The following is a 9,100-nucleotide window of genomic DNA, read 5'->3' on the forward strand; positions in this document are numbered from 1 at the left end:
ACAAGTGAATAAGAGTGTCAACTAGTCTATAATCACGCCCTTTCATCATTTTTAAGTGTAAAGGTGTGAGTTATAAACCGATTTGCACCCTGATTCACTTTAAATGGTGTAAATCATTTTACAATGTGCGAAAATCGCGGATGATGATTCCAACTTTCATGAATAATAAAAATACAAGTGTGAGTTCCTGTCAAAACATTTTACGAAAGCATACAAAGGTCGCATAGCTGCCTTCAATGGGGTTAACATTTGTATATGTTTAAGGGGAATGATAATGCACAAGTTGCTTTCGTCACAGGCATGAGGACGCAGAAGTGGTTGTGTGCATAGCGAAAGGAATGCAAATTTCGCGAACGTATTTTGCAAACGTCTGCAAGGGTTGCACAGATGGCCAGTGCTTTTCCGCACTGCGTACGTAAGCGGAGGCGTTCAGAACTGACTAGTAAATAATCCTATATGCCTCCTACTTAATAATCAAAGTAGCTGCAATCCATAGCCTTCAACTTAAAAGGCTTAACAATTTAATCATATATTTTTTCACACTGATACGCCTAACTGCACTGCGTGCGTAAGCGGAGACGTTCAGAGCTGCCTAATAATCTTTTGTACCTCATACTTAATAATTTATATTGGCGCAGCCCATACCTTTCAACATATTAGGTTTAACAGCTTAACCATGTATTTTGTTTGATAGTGATACGCCTGACAGTTCTCTGAAAGCACGGTTGATTATCGCAAGTAGATCTAAAGCGGGATTATGGGAGCATGTTAATATTTTTTAAGGAATCAGATGATCTCATACAATTAAAGTTGGCCACACGTATAGCCAGAGTCAATTTTTTACAGACCGCGGTTTGCGGGAAAACTTCTGAGCGTTTCTGCAGCTTGGGCACGCATCCTGGTGTTCAGATTTCCAGCCTTTAGCTATTTTACACGCGAGCAACAGCGTGGTGTGGTTTTACTGTCTATACGGTCCCAATGTATTCGGAAATTCAACGGTTTCCCAGATATCGTGGTCCGTAAAGTTTCGATGCCAATTGCACAAACTGTCCAATCAACTGCCAAGATATGCTCATTAAATAAGGAATCGTTCGCGTATAACTTTTTCTTTTAAAAAGCAACGCGCTATGTGTTGCCTGAAATTACCCTTTTTTTCGAGAGAGAGTGAGAGAGCGCGGTCGGCCCCAGGAAATATTACATTGTGAGGTTTTAAGGCCGTTTCACATGGTGCGATCTTGCAGTGCGATTTTCGCACCGGAAGTGCGGTTTCCGTCGCCTGCGACGAAAATCGCAGTCACAGGGCAGATTCTGCGATTTTCGGCTGCGACCAACCGGTTGGTGATTTTCCGTTACTCACACGCGCTCCGAGTTGGTAAATACTAAAGGTGTCCCTCACGGGAAGGCATTTCGGATGTCGTCCCAATTTTCTGGTTCTGGAGACAACTCGCGATATACGAAAACGCCACAGTTTTATCGCGGTATGGTATTACGGACGTAACAATTTAAAGAATATGCAACTATGGACAAATGCTATGGTCAATAGGTCACGCTATACGTGCGACCATTTAGTTGCAGTCGGTTGGTTAGGGCTTTCATGCGCATTTTCCCCAATGAATTATCCCATTTCAAGGTTCTGTTACTTCCGCTGCGAGACGAAAAGCAAACCTGCAAACTGGATATCGTAATGAATGTTCTACAATAGCATATTTAACGCTTTGACTGGGAATAAGCAGTATTGCCAATTTGTTTTCGAAGCAATATTTAAAGTTTTTTTTTTTCTCATTTTTCTGATGCATCATTTTTCTCCTGAATAAAAAAACCAATAAACCTTCAGTGTGTTGCAGACTTTGTGTCCTTACTGCATCTCTATTAACCCTCACTTTAAAAGGTCATTCCACATTTCGCTTACTTCATTGCATCGAATTACTTTTGTTTATGCTGGTTGTAACATATCGCAGTACTCTAAGAAACTACTTTGCGATAAACATCCTTGCCTTTTCTTGCTTCTCTGTGTCTACTTCCTGTAAAACACATGAAATAATGCGAAAAGCAGGCAGACATCTGGTTTTATAAGCAGTAGATAACTCATTAAATAAAAGCAGATCAAAATTGTGCAGTGAAGTCAGCCGGCTGCATTCCTTCGTGTGAATGATAGCATCTTTTCAAGTGTGGGTAGGTCCTGCATGTCCACAGCTCATAAAGTGTGCAGACTCATTACGAGGCGTAGGTATTGCCCATCAAGATGGAGGCAATGTTGCTAATGAGTCTGCACTTACATGTATTACTGCATAAACTCGTATAAAGATATCCCATCATTACTCAGTCGAGCTTGCTCATAGTCATATTCACCAAAGTTCTACTTATCCGAGCTTGCTCTGACTCATATTCACCAAAATTATACTCGGCCGAGCTTGATCTGACTAATACTCACAAAGATTGCACCCAGGCAAGCTTGCACCGAGCAATATTTACCAAAGATCTACTTAGCCAAGCTTGCTCTGACTTATATTCATAAAAATTCTACTCAGGTGAGCTTGCACTGAGTCATATTTGCCAAAAATCTACTTGCCGAGCTTGCTTTGACTCATATTCACTAAAATTATACTCAGATGAGCTTTCCCTGACTACCACATGACAATATTCACTAAAAGTTTACTCAACTGAGCTTGCTCTTACTCGTATTCACCAAAATTCTACTCAGTCAGGCTCAAACGAACTCAGACTCATGGTTAGTTCGAAGTCTTAGTGAGCCGACGTTTGAGTGAGTTCACCGTGCTATGTATGCATTACATTATGTGACCTGTGCGGTGAATAAGCAAACATTGCCTATGAGTACGTGTTGCGTCGGGTGAAATAAGGACAACTGTAAACACTGCAGTTTGTTTTCTAGAGTTTAACTGACCGCTGCGTGAAAGCTTCGCCTCATGTCGATTCAAGCAAGTGCATTGGATCTGCATCATATTTTTTGCCAATCCTCCCGGCTGTCCTGGCCATTACTGGGTGGCCACATTTTGTACATTTCAACACAAAGTTGAATAAATGACTGTAGTGCAATATATATAAAAAAAGATGCTTGCATCACTGCACGTATAAAAATCAGAACATGATACAAACCCATGCACATAAAATGTACATAAATGATAAATACATAAGCAGAAGGAATCAACTAGCCACCACCTATTGAAAAACAAAGAAAAAGCACAGGACTATGTATTACCATTCCCCTTGCCAGGTACATAGGCTATAGGAGAAACACACGTGCAACCTAGCTGTTACCTCGAGGTAGCAGCTATGGACGCTTTTGCATTCGCAGCTGGCCACTCAACCACTCAATTGTGTTCAGTGTGCACTTGTACTTAGGCACACTTTTTATTGTCTATATCTCAAAAATTTAATGTGGCTCCTCAAAATTTTGAGAATGTTTGACTTCTAAGGCTTGCAAAGGTAAATATTTTTATTCCATTTTCGTTCAAGGTGAAGGCTCATACAAAAAATTAGAGATATTGTCAGTGCCCCTCACTTTCTCTCAGAACATAAGTAGTCTGTTATTGAGATTCTAGCAGCTTTTCAACAGCAAGAAAGGGAATCAGCTTCCCCTGTTTTCAGCATTGGGTTAATGCAGGCAATTCAGGGAGGCATAAAGTTTTGCTAATACAATCGGTTCCGGAATACCAGATTAGAATGTACCTTGCACTTTCTTATTTTGGTCAAATAGCCTAGTTTGAAATCGCGCCAGTTAGCATGCTCTAACAGTGGTCTAATATAGGTTAAGTACATGACAAGCTTAACAGACTGGGATGCTGGCTTTCATTTCCAGGAAAGGAACCATAGTGCCTGCTCCAGTAGCGTATGTTTGGTTATCTGGGGTTTTCAGCCTCTTTTAAGATAATGTGCTCAAGCAGGTGGAAGCACATGTATGCTATTAGCCGATAGTTTCGATAGCTTCTAACTTTACACTTGCCACTATGAATACAAAATGTTAACGTTCGATTTTGTTATTTACCAAACAAACGTACTCCTAACAAGGTATTTTAATGTTAGCCGTGGTGCTATGCGGCTGCGCTAAGTACTGCAGCATAATAACTGAAGCTTCTTGATACAGATTCACAGCACACTAACAGCGCAAGAAACAGGACGAGAAAATAGACGACGCCCATGTCTGTCAGAATGATACGATACTACGTACACAAGTGACTGCAGCTCCTAAAAAATGTGGTGTCGGCTTTTACGCCTTTCCAAATATTCAGTGAACACTTGTATGAATAATTACAGCACAGGCGCCAAGACGGACGAACCAGGCTGGCGCTAAGATAAACGTTCACAACACAATTCCATTGCACGTTCAGTAATTACACACAGATCATTTGCGCCTTCCTTCAGGGGCAGACGTGAGCTTTTGGGTTTGTGCTTGCTGCTAAGTTTGGTGCAAGAATATTGCTAGGAGCAGGAACCGCGTATGCGCAATCACGAGCAATACAGACACATCCGTTTTCAGAAGCTGACGTTAAGCACGGGTAGCGCAAGGGTCTCTGCGTTGACATAACGACTTCGCTGCAGCCGAATTCTGAATACTGCATATGCGATGACAACAGCTATAGGGGCTTGTTGATAGGTCCTCTTGTAATTTGTTTAACTGCAGGAAGAACGACACAGGCATAAAACACACACGATACAGCACACAACGCTGAACGACCACCTGAGAACAGCTGTTTACGTCCGTCATTTCTCCTCGTATTGAACTTCACAAACCGCTGTTGCGCACTCCAAAACAAATTAAACTTTGAAGCGTTTTTAAATTACAAAACACACGCATTATTTGGTCCTAATAAAAAGAGGTCAATTATATTATAACGTGCATGTCTTTTTCATTACATTAAAAGAATTTATGCGGCGTGTGCGACAAAATCTGGCAGCAAGCAACCCTGGGCGTCGCATCCATGGTCGCATCAGTCGCATTGTTGACATCGCACCATGTGAAACGGCCGTTGCGAATTTCGCATCCCTGGTGGACGAAATTATCTTGGAGTTCTCCACTATGGCGTGCCTCACAATCATATTGTCGTTATGGTGCGTAAAACCTCACAATGTAATATTTCCTGGGCCCGACCGCTCTCTCTCTCTCTCTCTCTCTCTCTCACGAAAAAAAGGGTAATTTCAGGCAACACATAGCGCGTTGCTTTGTACAAGAAAAAGTTATACGCGAACGATTCCTTATTTAATGAGCATATCTTGGCAGTTGAGTGGACAGCTTGTGCAATTGGCATCGAAACTTTACGGACCACGATATCTGGGAAAACATTGAATTTCCGAATACATTGGCACCGTATAGACAGTAAAACCATACCACGCTGTTGCTCGCGTGTGAAATAGCTACAGGCTGGAAATCTGAACACCAGGATGCGTGCCCAAGCTGCAGAAACGCTCAGATTTTTTCCCGCATACCGCGGTCTGTAAAAAAATCGACGCTGGCTATACGTGTGGCCAACTTTAAGTGTATGAGAGCATCTGATTCCTTAAAAAATGTTGACATGCTCCCATAATCCCGCTTTAGATCTACTTGCGATAATCAACCGTGCTTTCAGAGAACTGTCAGGCGTATCAATATCAAACAAAATACATGGTTAAGCTGTTAAACCTAATAGGTTGAAAGGTATGGGTTGCGCCAATATAAATTATTAAGTATGAGGTACAAAAGATTATTAGGCAGCTCTGAACGTCTCCGCTTACGCACGCAATGCAGTCAGGCGTATCAGTGTGAAAAAATATATGGTCAAATTGTTAAGCCTTTTAGGTTGAAGGCTATGGATTGCAGCTACTTTGATTATTAAGTAGGAGGCATATAGGATTATTTACTAGTCAGTTCTGAACGCCTCCGCTTACGTACGCAGTGCGGAAAAGCACTGGCCATCTGTGCAACCCTTGCAGACGTTTGCAAAATACGTTCGCGACATTTGCATTCCTTTCGCTATGCACACAACCACTTCTGCGTCATCATGCCTGTGACGAAAGCAACTTGTGCATTATCATTCCCCTTAAACATATACAGATGTTAACCCCATTTACGGCAGCTATGCGACCTTTGTATGCTTTCGTAAAATGTTTTGACAGGAACTCACACTTGTATTTTTATTATTCATGAAAGTTGGAATCATCATCCGCGATTTTCGCACATTGTAAAATGATTTACACCATTTAAAGTGAATCAGGGTGCAAATCGGTTTATAACTCACACCTTTACACTTAAAAATGATGAAAGGGCGTGATTATAGACTAGTTGACACTCTTATTCACTTGTAAGGGGGTGATTCATTGTATAGTGCAGGGCGTAGTTCTATGCAGTTATTAGCAACAGGGTATGTATAAGAAAAATGCACACCAGAGAAGAGCTCATTTTGGACAAACGCAAATTGGTTTAACGAGATCTTTGAGAACAGTGTCACCGGTGCAGGCATTCTAGTTTTTACGGTACCAGGAAATTGTTATTCCCTGTGTGGAAAAGAGTTATGACTATTGCGTGTGTTTAAAATGCAGGTTTTATAATGGACGATGCGATTATATAATATTTGCCGATATTTCAATCTCGTTTCTGTCATCGAAACAAGCATAGTAGGCCGGTAATAGTGATTAAGATTGGGGGGAGGCAAAACGACGTGATGGCTTCAATGTTATTCATCGCGTCCATACAACAGGTATTCCAGTTGATTTAGCAGGGAGGCTTAGGCACCACGATGAAAGAAAAATACCGTAGTGTCAACTGCGGCATGAAGAAGAGACTGTACCGTCCTGCATCGCTGGATTTGATTGACAACATGTGTTTGAAGACCTTTAGCGCAGTATTACTAGAAAGTAATTACCGCCAGAATAAGTACCGCCGGAGCAGGACGCCGTTTTAGAAAACTGGTGGACAATAGAAGAACATGGTGCCTCAAAATTGTGCATATTCTTGGATATATCTTTATTTTTTTTTTTGGGGGGGGGGGGGGGCGGCATCATTTGTGCAAAATGATGGAAACGCACTCAGTGAAGTCGAAACAAGCGTGCGTAGCGAGAGCGAACTTCTGTTTTGACGTTTTACTGTAGACGAGCCCAACTCGCTCTCGGTAGGAAAGACGCCTCACCAAAAAGAGTTTCGCCGCTGACACATGGTTCAGCGTCGTCTCATTGATGTGTTGATATATTCTATAGTTATTTGGTTTTGAAGAAAAAAAACGATATATGCATAATTGAATAACCGCGCTATTGGTATATTCGCTATGTTTAGAGAATATTTTTGCTTATAATACAAGCGTGAATTTTTTAGTTGTAATGAAACCTTCTTTTCTTTTCTATTGAGGATAAAATGCTTATTATACTGTAACAGGCCGAATACGAGGCACTTTTTTCAGACAAATAAATGTGTAACTTCGTCGTCACTGCAGGAGCTTTCCTGTTTTTGTGGTACAAATTTAAAATAAAGTTCGGTCAAAATAAGAACACAAGATTATTGTGCATTGTCTTTCAACTTTATTCATTTATTCACATACCCACGCTCACTATAATATGAGTGATCTGTAACGCCATGCAAAATGAATGTCGAAATCATTTCTTGAAGTACAATACAAAAATCATACGAAAGATCCACAAAACTGCCACACGTATCTTTCGTTTTTCTTTTTCGTTTTTTTTTTTTTCTCTTGAGCGCACGCGCGATACTGGTGATCATGCCATCATGCGCCAGGACAAAAAACAAAAAACAAAAAAACAAAAAATAAAAAAAGAAACGAAGTTATATTACAACACAACAGCTCATTGGACTCATTTAATTGACGTGCTAATGATACACGCTCAGAAAATGCACAGAAGTGAATGCCATGGGCGACATTTTCATGACCACACTAATTAGCACAAATGAAGACCAGGACATAAACTGTACGTTCACCTGTTGTCTTTAAAGACACGGAAGACCATCTTCGAAGTGTTGTTGCATCAGCGCACGATGTGCGATTGGTGAGAGTCGTGAGACATCGTTCGAACAGCAGCAGGTAACCAACGGTACCACCCTTTGCCAATCAAGGCGTTCTTACTTCTCCCTTCGGTGGCATCGGGTGCCACACCATGGGACGCACCAAAAACCAAAGGGACTGCTGCACATACCACACACTGCGAGCGAGTACAAGTAGCGTGAGTCTACCCACGCTGGCTACCATTCGTCGGTCAGAAATCGAAACCTCCAAGCCCAGCAGAAGACCCGGCTCTGACGGAACGGTTCGGAACGGCTCACTGAACGAGAGAGAACCGGCTTCCTCTCTCCGAAAGAACCGCCGCTCACTTACTGAACCACGGCTCACTCGCTCTTTAAAAGAGCGGCTCAAAAGATCCGGCTCGCTCCTGAGCGAGCCGCGGAACGGTTCGTCACGGCTCACTGAACGAGAGAGAACCGGCTTCCTGCACTGGTGACACTGTTCTCAAAGATCTCGTTAAACCAATTTGCGTTAGTCCAAAATGAGCTGTTCTCTCGGTACATTTTTTTTTTACACAGCCTGTTGCTAATAACTGCATAGAACTCCGCCCTGCGCTATACAATAAATCACCCCCTTACAAGTGAATAAGAGTTTCAATTAGTCTATAATCACACCCTTTCGTTTTTTTTTATTTGACATTACTCGCAGCGCCTTTTTTGGCATTATTGCGGGGGGCACAAACATTCATAAAATAAATCCGCACTCTTGCGGCCAACCAAATCTGGTGGCGACAAATTCCATTCAGAAATCGTTTTTGTTCAATTTCAGAAATTTTTGAACAAATCGGTCCTGGGGATGTATGGCCGAACTTTAAATTTGTGATTCAAACGGGAGGACTGATAATGCGTCGGTCGTAGATAATCTGAAGCGTTGATTCCTGTTTGCTTGTTATAAATAAATTCACCATATTTAAGTGTAAAGGTGCGAGTTATAGACCGATTTTTACCCTGATTCACTTTAAATGGTGTAAATCATTTTACAGTGTGCGAAAATCGCGGATGATGATTCCAACTTTCATGAATAATAAAAATACAAGTCTGAGTTCCGGTCAAAATATTTTACGAAGGCATACAAAGGTCGCATAGCTGCCTTCAATGGGG

The sequence above is a fragment of the Dermacentor silvarum genome, chromosome 10, assembly GCF_013339745.2.
Source record: "Dermacentor silvarum isolate Dsil-2018 chromosome 10, BIME_Dsil_1.4, whole genome shotgun sequence".
NCBI lineage: Eukaryota > Metazoa > Arthropoda > Arachnida > Ixodida > Ixodidae > Dermacentor > Dermacentor silvarum.